General features: G+C 43.7%; 1 protein-coding gene across 1 annotated transcript in view; it reads left to right on the top strand.

The window, feature by feature from the left end:
- The first annotated feature begins 3,445 nt into the window (after positions 1-3,445).
- The window catches only part of ncanb (neurocan b), an 87,666-nt gene continuing 70,813 nt past the window's right edge, over positions 3,446-20,298 (top strand). The window contains exon 1 of the mRNA XM_048252694.1: positions 3,446-3,765. The gene's annotated coding sequence lies outside the window, so the exon portion shown is untranslated. The remainder of the gene's footprint in view (positions 3,766-20,298) is intronic.

The following is a 20,298-nucleotide window of genomic DNA, read 5'->3' as shown; positions in this document are numbered from 1 at the left end:
CTTTGGGGGTATAAGCCCAGCTCATCTCAGCCCTTTTATGCATTGGTCATTTTGTCATCTGTTCACGTGGCCATTTGCCGTCTGGCTGTCTGCCCCCCCAGGACAGCAGATCTGCAATGGCCCCTTTGGCCAGTGGCTCTGCAGCATCCTCCAAGTCCAGGAGGAGCTTGTTTATCATTTCTCCCTCATGAGAGAAGTGTACTCTCCTCTCTTCTCTCTCCTCTCTCCTCTTGTCCCCTCTCTTCTCTTCTCTTCTCTTCTCTTCCTTTCTTCTCTTGGCTTCCTCTTCATCAATTATGGATAGTCTGAGGCCCCACCTGGGAGGGATCATTTCCTCTCTCATTCAGAGGCGATGCTGACTCTCATTTTTTCCTGGCGTTGCACGGCCTCTGTGGTGGTCCCGTGAAGCCTGTTGTCGACACCAACAAAACCAGCGTCATTAGCCGTGCTTTGTCTTTCCAAACCCCCCACCCCTACCCTCCTCCCAAACTCCAATCTTCACTCAATACGCCAACAGCACCCCCTCTCCTGCCTCATCTTTCAACCTCGGAGTAATTCAACCCCCCACCCTCCCTCCCACACACAACACACACACACCACACACACACACACACACACACACACACACACACACACACACACACACACACACACACACACACACACACACACACACACAGACACAGACACATTCACTGTAGTGGCAAGTGACCAAGTGAGGATTGTTGATTGCCTTTAAGTGCTTGTGTCAGTTGTTTCTGGGTCATTGGGCAGTTCTGTCTGGCTCAGTGCCAGGCCTGTCCTGCCCAGGGCACTGGTGTTGTACTGTGCTGTGTTGAGCTTTGTAGAGTTGAGGCAGTGGCGTCTGGGAGAGGGATGAATGTGGGGGTGGGGTGGGGGTGTCGTGTGTTGTGTTCTCTCTGATGTCCACCCCCCCCCCCCCCGTTCCGAACAGGCAGTGGATAAATAGATTACTCCAGAATGAATAGATCACCATTAATCAGAAAGGGGGGTCTCGGCGAGTTCTCTAATACTGGACCCTGTCCTAGATTCGTGTTTGCACAATCCTCACAAAAGCATTACACATAGTAGGGCAGGTACAATGCCTCATGGTGATAACACATTTCAGAAAATATGGCTTCCTTGTTTTTGCTCTGTGCTTGTGGTTATGACAAAAGACAAAATATCTGGAATGATTAACCAGATAGTGTGTTTTTTTTTAACCTGGCAATGCACTGTATGGTATAAACTGTCCGTCTATTCCTGGTGGAGGGTGGGCAATTTTAAGATGCATCTTCAATCTGTGTCCCATTATTTCAGGTAATCACATTTTAATGGATGCACAACCTTGCATTATTTTTGCATTAGAAGAAATGAAGAACACCACAAAATTGTAAACACAAAAACTCTATTATGGATCCATTTTAAGGGTCCAGTGTGAGGGTATACAGTATATATTATTATTGTATGTGCTGTTTGGTCACTGCTTTTGATGATGCAGCCTGCATCATCAAAATAGCAGATGCTATTCTCTGTCCTAAACAGATGAGCAAAAAGCATCTTTTTTTTCCTGTAGTGAAACAGGGTTAAACTCAGAAGGTCAGACATTTCATGAAGTCTTTAAAGGTCAAAGTAAAGAACCACAAAATTGCCTCTTGAATAATTTAAACATCTGCCAACTAAAAACAGATGACAGAAGTTCATTTGCACCTTGCTTTGGCCACCTTGCTTGCTACTGCCATGAAACAGGCACACTTTGTAAGGCTGTCAGTAGTGTGTCCTTGGCAGGCTTCTGGTACTTAATATAGTTATATGAACCTACAGTGGTTTCAGTCCCCATATCAGAAGACCATGTTGATGTTTACTGTATCCTTGCTTTGCATATTATATTAAGTGGATCAAGTGCTTTTGTGGTAAAGCTTCTTTGTGCCAATGCAAGATAAATTTAAGCTAAATTAATTTTAAGACCCACATCTGAACACACCCTTCTGGTCTTATCCACTGCATTTTGGGACTGGTTGCTGTCTTAACAGCTTTACTCCCCTGGGAAGACGCTGGCTTGATGACATTGTAGTCAATGTTGCCTAATTAAAGTGTCCCTGGTGTGCATTATTAAATGCATATTAATTTATTCAACCCAATAATTGCTAAAAGAGTGAACTCGCGGGTAATAGAGTATCAAGTAATGCTTTGACTAACTAACCGTTTCTCTCTCCCTACATTTCTCCATCTCCCTGTCTCTGTCTGCTTACTGTACCTGCAGGTCTATTTGGGAAAGATAAAATTGACGCATACAGTGTATGCACGCTATACATTACTTATATTCTACTGAATTTTGCACTACCCAGGTCTCATGTACTCGCTCAACGTCTTATGCAGTCAAGCCTCAAAGGTCTAATGGAGTTATGTGCTTCTTTGTGTTACATATCAACATATTAGATTGTTGATGAGGTTTCCTATCCTTTAAAAATCACCATCATGATTTACCTGGATTATCTTTGAAAAATGCAGATTTGAAAGACCCGATCTGAATACTCATTTAACTTCACAATAAGTGTCAAGCCTAATTATTTGGGTAAATTCCATCAGAAGAGTTTTGATCCAAAACGCTATATTTTAAACATTAATAAGTCCTGTCATTTAATTGTATATCTCATATCAATACATTTGCATTTGTGTTGTTCTTATTGAGTAAAGATAAATCAAATAATACCAGTAACCCATTACATTTCCACTGAAATTACCTGCAACAAAATTTAAAAAAAATATTCATGAAAATGGAGGATATAGCGTTTTGGAACCAAATTCTTCATATAGGCTAACTTTACAGGAGTCAACACATCAGTAAAGTGAAAGAGATTGATGTAGACATGTGAGCCAGTGGGCATGCTTAATCTCCCATGGACAGTATAACTGCTCTCATAAAATCTCATGAATCTCATGAAAAATTGGGATGGCATAAATAATATTATATCCATTTTATATTCTGTAAGGTGTTTTCTGTCTTTCTTCTGTCTCTGGTTGTTATGCAAGTTATGATGTTTGCCCTGTGCCTGAAGTTAACAAATCAAACAACACAAACTCGCTGAACTAGACCTATAGATACGTTATTACCATTATATTGTTGTTTTCTTTTGTTAGCTTGAATGTACATTATTTACTAACACATTTGCTAATACTTTATGTCCTTCCTATTACATATGACCTCAATGTTATTGTCGAAATTGGAAATTGTACTTTCGTTTAAATTGTGCTGCTCAATCAAATGACGAGAGGCAGAAGTCATGACATCTTCTCAAATGAAGTATGGCAGCCCTGTATAAACCCCCACCCTTTAGCTTTGGTGCCCCTCTGTCAGGACACCGCGGTCTACACTGGTTCTCGCTGATTAGAATAGGGGGCAGAGAGAGAGAGAGAGAGAGAGAGAGTGAAAGCGCACTGCTTGTGCGCTCTTTTGTTCAGTCAGTCCAGCGTAGCTAAAGAGGTGCGTATCCCTGTCCGCACTTCTCTGCTGCGCCTCGACTCCCCGCACGATGCTCTAGTGTGTGATAGGACGAGCTTTTTTAAATGCCTTTGCTTCTCTAGAGGATAGAGCATCTTTTATTCCAGCTTTGGATTTTTGTGTGTGTTTTTTATGCATTGTTCTGGTATCGGGGGCAAGCGTTTATCACTGGAGCACCTGCACTGAAACGGACCGGGCTTCTCGGCAGACTCCACATTACGGAGGACTGACGGCTACAAGCGTGGGTTACTCTCTTCGAAAAGGTGAGGAATTAGACATTAATAGAACCATGAATGAAGTTACATCGTGAAATGTTCGTGATCATTCTTGATGTCTTGCTGTAATTACAGAAATCTTGTGCCTTGTTCTTCTGTGAAAGTACGTTTTTGAACAATCGCTTGTAGCCTATGTAGCGATAATCAAATGTTTAACGGAAAATAATAATATTTAAGGTAAATGTTTCCTATAGGCTACATTTTGAGATGGACTTTTCAGACCTTTAGACGACATTGCAGTGTTGGCTGCGATTATATTTCCTTTGTCGGAAGTTAATGATGAATGAAGCGCCATAATCAGATAATTGGACTCTCATCAAGTATAAGCACCGGTGATTGATCATGTTTAGATATATTAACCCTAACTTGGGAATGTACATGATTGCTAAGCACGTTTCTTTCCTTGGAAAGGGTATAAAAGAGGAGCATTTTATTCTAAGTGAATTTTAGAATATTCAGATTTCATTACTTTATTTTACTGTAGACACACTGTAGACACACAGTAGCTAGATTTGGCTGTCGACTTGCCATTTTCTTCATGCCAGGTATAGACTTTTCATGAAATATGCCCTTTTCATCTACTTCTGTGCATGGATAGATTGTGTAGATTTGAACTATATTCCATCTCTACATTATTTTGTTTGGCATGACTATAGCTTAAACTTTCACTGCTATATTTTACAGAGAAAAATATGTTGAGAATGGTGACTTGATTTATGATAGCCAGTCTGTGCAATCCTGACTGATAACTATGGGTAGCAGAAACTGAGATTCCATCTTTAGTGCTGTCCTGTCAGACTTGGCAGTGCTGTTTGTGTGTTTTTTTAATCCCAGGCCACAAAGTTATAAAATGCACATGACAACGCACTCATAGTGGTGTTTGTGTCAGTCTGCATTTTTTTCCATTGACATCTAAGAAAAAATGTGACAGTCGACAACCCCAGGTGTGCGTGCATGTGTTGTTTGTCTGTGACTATCAGAAATAGGTATTGACATGAGGAAACAAGTCATTTTTCCCTGTGGGAAATTTCAAACTAGAAATTGGTTATTTCTTTTCTCCCCCTGATGCCTATGTGTACTACCATTGGTCTGTATGTGTATGTTTGTGTGTGTGTGTGTGTGTGTGAGAGAGAGAGAGAGAAGAGAGTATGTGTGTGTTTGTGTGTGTGTGAGAGAGAAGAGAGTAGAGAGAGGGAGAAGAGAGTATGTGTGAGTGGGTCTGTGTTTGTGTGTGTCTGTGTGTGTGTGTGTGTGTGAGATAGAGAGAGAGATAAAAGATAGAGAGAGAGGAGAGAGTATGTGTGTGTGGGTGTGTGTTTGTGTGTTTTTGTGTGCGGCAGGAAAACAGAAAGAAGACGACAAGCTGCTTTTCCCACAGATGGCTTTTTTTGCACACCTGTGTGTGTCTTTGTTCCTTTGCCAGTACACAGCAAGGCATGGTGGTAATGGGGTTGTGGCTGGCAAAGAGGAATTTACTTCTGCAGCGAGTAGAGGGAAATATCAGGTATCAGGATCGAAGCAGCTATGAATCCAATTCTATCTCTGCAGCTAAGCGCGCCCTCCGAGTTTCTGTGGCAGCCGTTACGTGACTGATATGTGTCGGTATAGTGATGCTTGTCAGAATGAGATCATATAGACCTCTGGCTGTGTTTGCTTCAATCTCCAGGTGTAATGATCCACCACTCCTGCCTGTCCAGAAAAAAAGTAGCCCAGCTTCCCATTTGCAGTATTCCGGCTAGGAATCCTTAAGAATTACTCCCAGGGCTCCTCACCACCATATGGCCTCAAATGCATCAGATTCTGCATGGGCCCATTTCTGTCCCTGTAGGCTTGTCATATGATGCATGTTTCACTCACTTCAAGAGGCTCAAGCTCTCAGCCAAGCATGGCCCAACACATCTAAGACAATACGTTAATGAGTGAGCATCTGAATTCAAACAGCAATAAGATGCTGTCATCACTAGGCATAAAATGGGATGGAGCGCAAGTATTATCTGTTGTTTTATTGTCTCGCGACTTCCATTATTGCCCTTATATTTCAGTAATGTGCACTCTAGTTAGAGCAGTGCACGGCTTAGCGGCAGCTCTCGGAGTGATGGACATTTCCAGTGTGAATTCAATTCAATACTTCAGCAGCATCCAAATAGAGACACAGCACAGCCATCACTTTGTGAAGATTATAGCCTTGTAGACGTGGTTGTGCATCTGTGTTCAGCTAATGAAAAACCGTTCTGGAGAAAGCGCATTTGCAAGCAAAATATCTTCGGAGGGTTTTAGAAAGATGTTGTTGTCACACAGCCTACATCAGTTATTGTCTCCTCCTCATCAAGGCTTACATCTGAGGGGTGGTGTTTGTGATGCCAGGCGTGTTTTTTTGGAAGCGATGAGGGACATGGTAGGAGGGAAGGTGACAGACCCCATCCAATTATCCCTCAGACCGTGCCTCGGCAAGCAGCGTTCCTGCATCTGTAATTCCGTGTGAATTTGTTCATCCTTCGCCTTTGGGTCCCGGGCATGGAGCACAGCCAGGCAGCCAGCCAGCAACACCCCCCCCACACACCCACACACCCCTCTCCCTCCATCCTCCCTCCCTCCCTCCCTCCCTCCTCCATCCTCTTCTCATGCTCCCACCCCCGCCATTTCGTCATGGTGATGAATGTATCTTCTGGACGGGGTGGAGGGAAGGGTGGCTTATTGGTTGGAGGATGAGGGGTGGGGTGGGGTGGGGTGGTGGTGGACGGTGCGGCGCTGTGTTAACTGACAGCTCAGGGAGAGACTCTAATCCGTCGCCGCACCTCTGGTCCTGAGACTGGGCCTCAGAAGCCAATGTGCCGCGCTAAATAGTCCCAGATGTGCCGACGGCCAGCCGCAGCCAAAGAGTCAGGGAGCCACCAGGAGGCTAGCAGCCCTCAGAGAGCTCCTGCATATTCATCAAAAGAGGAGAGCTGGAATACATTATTCAAAACAGGCATTTTCCCTATTAAACACCATAAATAAATGATGATATCTGCCGCGCAATTGGTACATTTTAAATAGGGGAGTTGAATGGAAGTCATCATAGAGTTTGGATACAAGAGAAATTTATGAGGCAATTCAAGTCCTCCATTATCCTCTCATCACAGATGATTTATCAATATCTCAAATGCAACATAGTTGCATTTACAGTTAACACTGTGAAAGCCATTTGGTAGTATTCATTTCTTTGCGATATTTTCCATGGAAAAAAATGAGAATGACAGAGAATTGTCCCATCAATAAGCTTTGTGGAAGTTAAAGGCTTGGCCATGGATAGGCAGGTCTTTCCATTGGATTCAGCATGCTCTGATTTCAGCACTGGACAGCTCCCGGAGCTCAGCATGTCGCTCCCACAGGCTTCGCAGAGCACAAAGCTCCTCACTAGAGCAATAGGGTCAGGACTCAGGGGGAAAGTGTGACGAATTGAGGGGAAAAAAAACAGCATAGCTTTTAAAAAATAGCCTCCTTTGATGATAAAAGAATCTCATTGAAGCGGAAACGATGAATCGATTAGAGCGAGAACTGTGATTCTTTTCAGTCCTCAGTATCACCCAAGCTAAATGCAGTTTCGAAATCGGACAGGACGGGCGCTTGAAGAAGGGTTTTTTCTTAGTCTACATAACTGCCCTTTGAGCTGATTAAATATGTTTTTCCTTGTTTTTGCCTTTGAGTGGAATGGCCCCTGCTGACTCCAGAGGTTAAGCGCTGTTGCTGGAAAACTTCAGAGGTGCCTCTCTCGGCTTTTAAAGTCTAAACCCCCCCGATGAATAAAAAACAGCATCACTGCATGACAGCGACTCCTGTAACGCTCACTTTCTGACTCTGGTCCCGAGGGGGGGGGCTTTATAAAACCACTGCTCTGGATGATACAGTATCTAGTTGAGCCTCTACAGTAATCATGTAACTGCTGTGCCAGTGTCTTTGGAGATTGAAAAATATCATGCTGATTTATAAAAGAGCAAGGGAGTGGTGTAATGTAATTAATTCACTTCTAATCCCATGGTTCCCGGGTGGGCCGCCATCCCAATTTTTTTCTTTTTTATCCACAGCCTTTATGAATATAATATCAAACGTGTGCAATCTGCTTTGGATGAGGATGCTCTAAGAGATATTATCTAGCACTAACAAAGAAGTTTTTCATTTGATATTTCCCCCGGCACTGTCTAATGAGTTTGTCAGTGATGTTGAATGTGAATGCCACTGACATATCACTGGATTATGAGTTATCTCCTGTCTTCTGCTCAGCTGTGGGTCATCTGCATTGTCATCTGTAGTATTACATACCCACCCACCCCACAAACAAAGCACCTTGTAGATGGAATGCAGAAATGTGTTTGAGTGTGTGACCTGTAAGACCTCCTTTTGGTTGACTTCCTGCTTCTCTGTGACCACCTGACATTTGGCTGCTGCCCTTGCCACCGAAGTCCTGCAGAGTTGCGCTACATTAGGTGTATGAGTTGTGACAGCCAAGGAGCGAAGGTTAAAGTCTTGTCTTCTTCTCCGCGAGGTGAAATCTTCGCTGGGGGGCCCCAGCGTGTCCAGCCTGTCCAGCGTCGAGAGGGAGCTGTCTCACTCTCTGCCTGTCCAGTGTGGAGAGGGAGCTGTCTCACTCTCTGCCTGTCCAGCGTGAAGAGGGAGCTGTCTCACTCTCTGCCTGTCCAGCGTGGAGAAGCTCTGCCAATGCCTCCCAGCCACTGCACCCTACTGCAGTGGTGAAACTCCATGGATCACAACTTAAGTCTCTCAGTTTGCTGAGGTTTTTTTTTTTCTCCCACAGGTTGCACACTGTCCTTTTAGTGAGTTATTCTCTCTTTCTGTAGTCTATAATGAGGGCCCTGCTGTTTCGTTCCAGTGCATTTACAAAGTCAAACAAATTACTCCCCTTCAAAATGTAGACACCACGAGCAGAGGCGTGTGGGCCTAGTGTTAAAATGGCTTTTGAGTAAGAAAAAAGAAAACTGTGTGTGCCCACATTTTGCATTATTGGAGAAGAAAATTGTGCTCTTCGGATGGAAATGTGCTCTCTGTAGTGAAAAGAGTGGAACGCATGCTGCTCTGTAGATTCAGAGAGTGTGTGAGCTGAAGAGTAAACATAGCCTCACTCAGTATACAGTAATCCATCTTGTCAATGACGCGTAATCAAGGCAAATACCAATAGCCAGATTTCATACTCTTTCTCCTTTGACAAATATTCTCAGATCAGCAGCGCTTTGGAGCATTTAGCTACACCCACAGGGTGAAATAGTGGAAAGCAAAAAGAACAAAGAGGGAAAAAAATTCTTTCACCGGCAAACTGAAGAATGACGCGCATTTGTGTTTGCTTGAACTTGACGCATAGAGCGTATTTACTCTTCCAATGCAGAGCCGTGTCTAACAATTAGCATCTATCAGCTCGACAAAGAATCTCTGCAGGCAAACCTCTCCTTTGCGATTTGAATGGCTTTTCAATTTTGTTTGCCACATTAAGACTTAACTGGTGGGGTTGTAACCAATTCCCTTCTGTAATTAACTGTCATCCTGTTGCCTGAATGAAGGCGGGGAAATAGCAGAAATGAAGGTGAAAGAGAACAAATAAATGACACTGAGCATCCCGTCGCTGTTTCCCCCCCCAATGGGTGTGTGTACTGTATGTTAATTAGCATGTTGGAGAGGCGATGGAGCGGTTGATCTCGAGGGCTCGGCTCTGTCACAAAGGAAAGCTCGCTCTGTCACACTCTCTTGGGTGGATGCCCTGAGCCTCATCCGTCACCTCCAACCCCCACCACCCCTCTAACCCTGCCCTGGCACAGCGGGGGAGGCTGCACCCAGGAGTGATGCCCCCTGAAACCCCCACTGTTCTCCGCCTCTCGCTCCCGCCAACCCCAACCCCCACCCTCACCCACACCTTCACCCCCCGCCAATCCTGTTTGCTGCACCCGACTGTGTGCCCTGCCTTCAATTATACCCAATTTCACATTTTGTCTGGATTTTATATACCCAACAACCTGGTGAGGACATTCACACAAAGGGCATTCATGCGTATTTATGAGAGTTTCACTCTGAAATGCGGGATGACAGTGTGGTTTTTAATTTGTCTATGGCTTGTACAGTAGTATTGATTTTCATAGGTCCAGCACTGACTGATGCTGCTTTGCTGTGTGGACCAATCGGTGGGGCTGTTGATACAAGCACTCCTCCAGCCACCGCTCCCTTAGCACAAAGGCAGCAATGCCCTGTCTACTGGGCAAACAAGTGCCCGCGCATTGCAATCTCCTGGGCAAACGCCTGTAAATGGAAGGGCACTCTCCAGTGCTAGGTGTTTCGGCTTGTGTGTCGGACTCGGGCTTATGCCGTGATGAGTGACTGACCCACTCCCCCCCCGTCTCGGTCCTTCCTCTGCGCCTCTGCTAGTCTCCGCAGAGACCTGTGCACTGGAGCACGCCACTTTTTTAATTGGGCCCTGTTTGCCGTGACATTCATTGTTTTGAGAGGAAACGATATGGTACGATTCGGTATGATTTTAATCAGAGAGAAGAAAAGGACAGTGGAGTAAAGGCAATTAGCCATGTATGAAGGTCTGTTGGCCGGCAATGAGGCCTGTAGGTCAGATTAATGTATGTGTGTGTGTGTGTGTGTGTGTGTGTATGTGAGAGAGAGAGAGAGGCAAAGGGAGGTTATGGTTGCACATACACACACACACACACACACACACACACACACACACACACACACAACACACACACACACACACATATTCATACATAAAAAGTTCACACAGTTCGCAATTTTGATGTTTTGCTACTTTTGAGTGCTCTATCATTTCGGAATAGAATAAAGTGAAACTGGTTTATTTATAAGTGTTTATCTCAGTAGTGCTCGACAGTACTGTCTGGACAGTCCCCCTCCCTTTCCTTTTGTGTGTGTGTGTGCGTGTGTGTTTGTGCAGTCTGACTTACTAAGCCCAAGCAGGCAAGACACCCTGCATAAATTTGCCTGCAATTCCCTAGACCTTCAGGCGCTGCTGTGATCCAGCCCGTCCGGCATTCGTTTACTGGCTCTGTGGGGTGAATGACCTCTTATTAGCATCTTCAAAGTAGCAAAACAAAAATCTCCTCCCTCTGCTTTCTCTCTCACTCACACACACACACACACACACACACAGCTGGCTTTCATCCAGGGCTAGGGCTAGAAGGTCAGGGTGATATGTAAAGAGGCATTTAGATGCAGCAAAGCAATCCCGATGCTTGATTGCAATGGCGTTCATAATCAGCTCACGGGGAGCCTTGTGTTCATCACCGAGTGCAATCAAAGCATTGTCATTCATAATGTACTACACAGGGCTCATAATTGACCACTCTCTCGCATGGAGCACTGGTACCATTGCCGACTGCAGTTTTAATTAGAAGTGCTGTTATGGACACTCATTGCCAGTAGTGGTTTTCCAGACGGATGTTGTCGGCCCAAGAGTATGGCTGCTCGGTGTTATTTGCTTTCTGCAGAGACTCTGCCTGCAAGGCTGGCTTTGTTTCAAGCCCCTTACCAGAAGAGTGCACTACAATTACTGTACCCAGGCGTTGCACTGGCAGACATACAAAACATACCCGGACTCTAAGTTAATTTGCCTGCCTTACAGATGTGAGTTTAGTGTATTTACCGAGATCGGCATCCCAACCATCTTGCTTTGGAGACTGGAGACAGTGCATTTACATTCGTACGGTGTTGTTCTTGAGACCGGTTGTGTGGTACCAGCGGTGTTTAGTGCCTTTTTTCCTGTCCCGCCCCATCTACAGCTCTGCTCTGTTGGGCGCCTCTCTTTGCATTGGGCGGCAGACAAATGATGGGTTTGCTGGCCTTTGGCAGCACGCTGATATTAAAAGGTCAGAGGGGCGGTGTGCTGAGAGCGTGGGGCCGTACAACGCGGCGCGCCCCTGACTGAACTCACAAGGTCAACAGAGAGAGTCAGGCGTGCAGCATCTTCGCTCGGTCCACTTCTCTGCACTCGGACTGTAGAGGGGCCCACTGTACCTGAGAAAAGCAGAGACAGAGAGATAGAGAAGGATAGTGAGAGAGAGAGAAAGAGTGAGAGAGAGAGATGGAGAGATACAGATCCAGACAGATAGAGATCCAGACACAAAGAGAATGATTTCAGCTTCCATGTCTACTTGAAGAGTTGTTTAAACACTGGCCCACCAATTCACCATGTCAGCCACTGACTCTCCTGTAGTGGCTCTGCCCCCAATCTCTCTCCGTCTGGTTCTCCGTCCACAGGTCCGGCTGTTCTTTCCTTAATTGGTCCACTGGGAGGCCCACGCGCTCTCCCCCCTTCAGTCGGAACGGGATTATGTGTCACGGTGGCGGCGCGCGGAAAAGCTGTTCTCCGCTCATTAATTATACACCAGGCTATCTCCCCATCCCGTGCACCTCTGTCCGGCTGATATGCGCTGATAAATAAATAATTTTTTGAGCTGTTATGAGCTGATGAAGCCAGTGCCGGGCCCAGCTGTGACTACTAGGGCCTCCTCTGCCAAAGAATGTGCCACTGAACAACTCTTAATGAGTGGTCAACGCCGGGACTTCACTGGATGAGGAGACACACGTGAGCCGTGGTGCTGTGTACCGTGTGTCGTACAGATACAGAAACGATGGCCCGCAGGCATGAGAAATGAAGGCCAAATCTACATGTCAAAGTCTATAGCTGCAGGTTCCTCTCTCATTACTGCAGTCTCCCACTCTACACTAATCACGGCTCACTCTTTACATATTTCATTGTCTTTCGCTCGCATGTGGCACACAGAAATGCGGTCAGGGGGAGAGAGGGGAAGGAAACATTAACAGGGATTAATTGAGGCACATTTCAAGCATCAATAAAAATCAGGATGGTCCCACAAGGAGGTGGAACAGTTGGTAGCGCTGACAGGATGGCATTTATCAGATCTGTTAGTCTGGATCTGCTGGGGTTTGGGCATGGGAAGCAAACTCACGCGTCACATCTCCTGACAAGACTCGTTCTGCATCGATTACATTGCCGAGAGGGCTCTGACAAATTTACAGCAGGTGCATGAGAATTAGGAAGAGGTTGTAGGCCTGATGTGGGGCTCTGGTAGCTGACGAGGTAGATATACTGTAAATATGCTTTAGCACTGATGAAAGCACAGTTATATTTATTGAGGAGAGAAGCGTGTACATCACAACTGACATTTAGTTTTGTCTGTTATATAACACTGTTATATTGGACTGTGATAAAATGGCAGGCTATGCATTTTACATTGCTTGGTACATTAAGAAAGCTCCCCTACCATGCTAAATGAAGTAATACTATTCATTCACAGATCATTTTTTCTAATTAAATTGTGTGATGTTCATTTTCACTTCAGTATGGCTTCCAGCAAATTAAGAGTTTGGCAACTGTGAAGAAAATACTGTTTGGCATCTGTAGAGTGGAGACCATAGCTGGCATCTGTACAGTGAACACCAAGACCTCTGGTGAGGAGGTATTTGAATGACAGGTCACCTAAAGTGCACCTAAATTACCCCCCCCCCCCCTAAATTAGCTACCCCCAAACAATCTATTTTTGACTTAGCTGCTTTAATCCTTTCAGCTGACTTTAGATCACTGTGTTTTCTCCATCATAAATCCTGCCGACAGGTAAATGAAAATGGGAGGATACGGCTTATGCCAAAAAGGAACAGTACAACAGGCAGCACTTTATATAAGCTAATGTTATCCTGTGTATGTGTAATGCTTAATAGATTAGATCACTTTACTTTTTCACAAGGGCATGTTGCTGCAATATACTTAAGATACTTGTAAATGTTTTAATGACAGGAGAAAGGATATCATCCTACACTGTCCTCAAGGCTGCTTTTGACTTGAAGTAGCTTGAGTATATGTTTACATACACATCCATAGGGAAACATATGTATCTGAGGTGTGAATGATATTGGCAGACAAAATCCAATAGAAGTAGCCTATGCTCTGTAAATAGCAGGGCATTTCTGAGTAAACATCCTACTGCATGTAAATGGCATGTCTGAGTAAACATGCTATTGTGTTGGATCAGATATTCTTAGCCTACAGGTGTCCAGGCTCTTGAGCTCTCCGCTGTTGCTTCTCGGAGTCCTTTATGTAAGGCTTTGCATCCGTGGCTGGGAGATGTCCCAGGTGTTATTGTGTGATATATATGGCCTGTGCCCAGGTGATTCTCACTGTGGATGCAGTGGTGGAGAGCCGTCTCTGATGATAACTCGCTCTGACCCAGATGAAGTGGATCTGTTTGCTGTGGGTAATGTGAACCCTGTGCATTCGTCTTTCTTTTACTTTTTTTGTTTGTTTTCTCTCGCTCTCCTCTCCCTCTTTCTCTCTTGCCCACTCTGTCTACCCTTCTCTTGCTTGCCCTGTCACTTTAGTTCTTTGTCACTTTCTTTGTATTTCTACCCCTACCCCAGACACATTTCTTTGACCTGTTTTGTTTTCCTTCTGGTCTCCTCCCATTTTGCTCCCCATTTTGCTTTGTTTCTCTCTCTCTCTCTCTCTCTCTCTCTCTCTCTCTCTCTCTCTCTCTCTCTCTCTGTCTCTTCTCTCTACCCTCATTTCCTTTATGTTTCTCTCTCTCTCTTTCTTACATTCTCTTTATAGCTTGTTGTGTGTTGTGTGTGTGTGTGTGTGTGTGTGTGTGTGTGTGTGTGCGGGGGTGTATGTTTGTGTGTATGTCTGTGTATGTGTGTACCTGTGTGTGTGTGTGTGTGTGTGTGTGTGTGTGTGTGTTGTGTGGGTAGAAGCTGAACTGCTGTCTGACAGCTCCTGTTGCTAGACCATCCCACCACCTCCTCCTCGGTCTCCTCCCTGGATGAATTCCTCTCCCCAGGCGCTATCACCTGTGGGGTCGGTCTAAAGAGCAAGAGCAATGCTGCTGTTACACCCTGCCCCGTTTGCTGTAGTGCTCCGCAATAATGAGTCCTCTAGGTTACAGAGCAAAGCCCCACCACGCCTCCCCTTTCCACATGAATCAGTCTGATAACAGAGATGGCGGAGATAAGCGGAGCTGTTGTTGCCGCCCTTCTACCGAACGTCCTCTAGAGTGGTGCGCAGATGTGAGAGAGGAGGTTAAAGTCTGGCAGACGCCATGTGATATTCAAATGAGCCTCTCTCCAGCCATTTGTCATGGACTCCTCTACAGCTCAAGGGTATTTAGCGCCTCAGAACAGAGTGGTTTGTTGTTTTAATCGCTTACTTAAGGTTCTACACCAAAAGGCATCAAAGACGCGCTCTAAAATAAAAGTGCCTGGCAGATTAATTAAGCACACAAAGAATTAAAGCCCATTACCTTCCATTCCCATGTGTTGTAGGGGCACGTCGCACAATTAAAATGAATGGATGGGGCTGCCCTGCCCTTCCTTTGTAATTAATAACAGTGTCTTTTTGATAAATGTGTGAAATGTGTTAGCGTGTTAGCTCTTATGGCTCATAACACTAATTAGGTCAGACTAGCCGACCTGCCACCCACAGCTGTGGTCCCACTTTAACCTGACAATGCCATACACTCAGGTACTCTACTGGAATGCATCCAGACTGCCAGTGTCATTTCAGGGTAATGGAGGAAGCTCATGGGTTCACTGCAGTGGAGGTCGCCTTAAGAACTTTCATTTCGAATTGGGAATCCATGGAATGTTACTGGACTCGAGGTTTTAGAAAGATTTTAAGGATATTCCAGAGGATATTTGTCACATTTAATGTTATGACTAATTATCCTTGGGTTGATGTGAGATACACTTAACAGCAAAGGAGAACTTGAAGGTCGGAACAGACCTAGAATGAGAAGGTCTCCATTCTGCATTACAGTCACTGAAATGCAGAATGGAGACCTTCTCATTCTGGGTCGGTTCCTTCAAGTTCTCCTTTGCTGTTGAGTCAAGCTTTTATCCACAGATGAATTGTGTTCAAATTGAAGGTTTAAATTGTTCATGGTCATTTGTGATAATAATAAAAGCCTATATAATAGAAAGACTCTCTAATAAGAGCCTCAGTTTACCCCAAATGTGGGGTGGGTTCACCACTGAGTCTTCATCAATGAATAAAACAATTGCCTTTTTAATCTTAAATAGTTGGATATGAAAAGTTAAAAACACAGAACTGCACTGAACCTTAAATCTCATCCCTGAGCATTTTAAATATTTGTTAAACATTCAACAGTAATTAATCGCTTTAATCCCTTTGAGTTTATACAAATGTATAGTTATTTTGACAGCAAATAAGCCTGTAAGGCTTCATGGCTGTATTGAACTGCAACTGAATTGTTTGACTCCAACTTGTCCTTGAATATGGTCCATGGCATTGCGCAGATGCTCCCTGCTGAGTTTCTTTGTAGACATTCATTCAACTGAAAGGATCAGTCAATAGGAGACCTTTAAAACACTGTCAACCTGAAAAGGTTACATTTTGCATGTCTCTTTTGTGAGTGATTGTGTTAAATGTTACATTTGTTTGAATTCACTTTATTATACATGTATGGTTTTGAAGTTAGAAAACTACAATTTCTCTGTAACAAAAATGTATGAATTGTTTCACAAAAACGTCCAGATTGTTTATTGCATCGGTTAGAATAAATCAGGTTTTAGTTTTTTCCCCCACCATTCTGAGAGTTGAGAGACTTCTTATCTTGTCCAGAATCCTCAGCGTTGTGGGGAGACTGATAAACATACAGGAGATTGCATCAGGGTTTTGTCACTAATTATTTTGCGGCTCCGTTTGAACTATCTGTTTAAATCCAATTACCCGCATGCTTGTGTAGCTTACAAGTTGTGGGCGGCGAAAAAGGAAAAGAGGGAAATGAATTCTTAATGCCGAGCGATCAGAGGAGGCACTCAGTGAGGACGAAGCAGAAGAAGAAGAGAGGAAAAAAAATCCAAAATAGAAGGAAAGGGAAAAACCTTGTGTTGATTCTTTGGCATCTGTGTGGAAGGCCTCTGCTCAGATTCCTTTGGTTGCTAAATTGTGCTCTGGGGGCTATAAAATGAGCAACCGGGCTTCTTTAGACGCTGCCAGAAATAGAGCCGCGGAAATTCCACCGGCAGACCACAGAACCACATGCACGCATGCCCGGGGAGAACGCAGCAGCTCAGCCTCCCCTGTGAAGTCTCAGCCCCGGTGAAATTCCAAGGCTAAACTGCCGGTGTTTGAGTAATGAACGTGGCGACCTTCCATATTGGTTTGGCTGATGAGGTATCTGTCCTCCTTAAAGTCCAAACAGAGGGTGCGATGAAGAGGGGAATTCTGGACAATTGTCTTGGTCAAGACATTCATTCAAGGCAGATTTTTCCTTTTCTTTCCTTTTCTCTTATAGCTTGTGGATTGTTGCTCTGGCACTTGGTTTAAATATGGAGGTAAAAGCTTGTGGTCTGTGAAAGGGATTTAGTTGCAGATAAAAACGGAGAGGTCTCATTAACTTTGATTTTGCATAATGAGCCTTTGCTCCTGAATCGATATTGGGACATCCATTCTTGGCTTTAGAAAAAACACAGGAGACTCACAGAAGGGCCATGTCTTCTTTGCTCTCTCTCTTTCTCTCTCTCTGTCTCTCTCTCTCTCTCTCTCTCTCTCTCTTTTAGTCTGCCCTCACACCTTTGCCACTAAAACCATCATCTTTGGGAGCCTGAAACATCTGTGCATTTTCATGAGTCATTAAGAACTTTAAGTGTGGTGATTATGATAATGAGCTCACACACTTAAAACAACACGACGGAGTGCGATCACAGCAGAGGTGTCTGCAGCAAGCCACCATTAGTGTGACTTGTCATCCCCTCGGCTAGGTTTGCGCTCTCTCTTCTCTTTCTTTCTCTTCTCTCTTTCTCTTCTCTTTTTTTCTCACTCTTTGTATATCTCCTGTTTCTTCTTTTTCTTCTTTCCATATTTCTCTGTCTCTCTCTATCATTATCATCACACTCCTGGCTGTCACATAAACCTTTCACAGTTACTCTCATTCATTACCAAAGATTCTTGCCTTTGACACATCTGGGTGAGACGCTCTCTCATTTTCTGTGCAAACGCTCACAGTCTCTTTGTTTCTTTCGTTCACACACAGCTCTTTGTCTTCTGTGTGTGCCTGGGTTTGTTCTTCCTCCATCTTCTCCCAGTTCATTTAGTGATTTTTTTTTATTATCCATACAAAGACCAATGACACTTTTTTTACATTTGTGCTACAAGGTTTCATCAATGTTTAATCATTTCACAGCAGTCTTTTTTTTTTTGGTCACGGCCCCCGTATCTTGGATTTCAGCGGCTGCCATCTTACAGATGTTTAATTACGTGACGCATTGAAGAAATATCTTTGCATGACACATTCAATTTCTTTCCTTGGGCATCCTTTCAGTTTATGGCTCTTTTGTAGAATAGCTGAGCTTCATTTGATTTCGGAGACTTTTCCGCAGGCAAATGCTGCATGTTGACAATACAGAAGCGGTCACTCTCTCAGCTGCCATTCCCACAGCTCAAACGCGTCAGGGCTTATCAGATTGGATCGGAGCTACATTGTGTTGGTTTTCATAGTCTGAAGGGGGGGTGGGGGGGTTTGCTTCTGTTGCCTACTCCTGCCTCAGCCCATCTGGTTGGGGGCTGTCTAGTGATGGGGAGTGATGGGGAGGCCCTTTGTGCTGGAGGTGGACTGTCGTGTCTATAGGCTGCGGACAAAAGGCAGTGATTCTCAGCAGAGCCGCTGGAGCTCAGTGGGGGGCTTTCTGTCTGTATGTTTAGGCGCAAGGGGCTGAGGGGCACCATATGGTTTTTGGGCTGGCCGACTGGAAAAAGGGAATGAATTTGGAACATCAAGGGAGGAATAGTGGAGGATGGATCGATGGGATTCTTTTCAACATCTGTCACAGCCTCTCATATTGTGAACACACACACACACATACACATCTCCACTCACATATACTTTTTCTCCATTTTTTTCTCTTTTGTACCCCCCCTCCTCTCTCTCTCTCTTTTTCTTTTCCTCTAGGTCTCTCCCACATACACAAACACAGGCTTCTTGTCTCCCACACTCTATTGTCTGCGGCTTTGTGTGTGCAGGTTAGTGTAACTCTCTGCGTGATTTAACCAAAGCCTGCCTGGCGCAAGGCGCTGCCGATAACAGTGTGCAGATCCCCCTAATGATAAAACTGTGAGAGTGAAGGCTTGTTAAAACAATGCTGTGAAAGTGAAGGCTTATTAAAACGGCGCTGCTGGCACCAAACCGCATCCATGTCTGATGTCCTGACGGACTCTCTCTCCTTCTCTCCACCTGTTTTCCCCTCTCTTTCCTCCCTTTTTCGACATTCCCAGTTTGTAGCCTGCCGGCTCTCTCTCTCCTTCCCTTTCTCTCTCTGTCTGTTTCTCTCTCATTCTCCTCGCCACATCCCCTAGCACAGCAACAACAACACATCACACTGTGCTCTAATTAGTCTCAGCAATAACGCTTTCCAAGCAGCTATTTGTTCAGGTAGCAAAAGATGCCGCATTAGCTTATCGCAGCCATTTTTCCGTCTTGTTCGCATTGATTTGATTTTTTGCAGCTGGTGTCACAGATTTGTATTTGTGCTTTACCAACCACTTCCCCTCCCACGTCCCTAACCACCACACACACTCACACACACACTCACACACACACACACACACACACACGCCATTAACATACATACATTCTCTTACATATTACTACTCTACTATATTAGTTAATAATACATATTATTACACACACATAGTATTAATACACACATTACACACCATACCACCTACCATTACATACACACATATTATTACACATTGCACACACACACACATACTCACACACACACACATTCATTTATTACACACTACATATTTCCGTTACCATTATTACGGCATACATATTAATATTACATACACACATATTACACCAATACTCTTAATTATTGTTACTACATTATTACACATTAATAATGGCCATACACACATATTGTCATTAGACACTACATTATTATCTCATATTACATGGCTACTATATTAATTCTTCACCTAATTTTAATTACATACTTTCATATACTTCATATCATACATATTATTACTCTTCATATAATATTATTATTAATATTATTATTATTACATATTATTGTTAATATAATTATATTAATATTATTAACACATATTATTATTATCCTGTAATTTACCTTACATTCTATTATTTTACTAGCACACATATTAATTTACACATACATATTATTGTTAGCTCATATTTACATACAATAATACACATTAATTTCATATTAATACACATATTAATATTATTATTACCTTACATTATTAATATTAATATTATTAATATTATTACTCATATTACTAATATTATTATTATTAATTATTATCTACTCACTATTATTACATTATTATATACACATATATTATTATTATTATTATTATTATATTATTATTATCTCTAATTTTACTATTAATAATATTACGCTATTATTATTATACTTCCATTTACCATAATATTGGTTATTACATACACACATCCA

The sequence above is a fragment of the Alosa alosa genome, chromosome 9, assembly GCF_017589495.1.
Source record: "Alosa alosa isolate M-15738 ecotype Scorff River chromosome 9, AALO_Geno_1.1, whole genome shotgun sequence".
Lineage (NCBI taxonomy): Eukaryota > Metazoa > Chordata > Actinopteri > Clupeiformes > Clupeidae > Alosa > Alosa alosa.
This window is presented reverse-complemented; position numbering and strand designations above follow the sequence as displayed.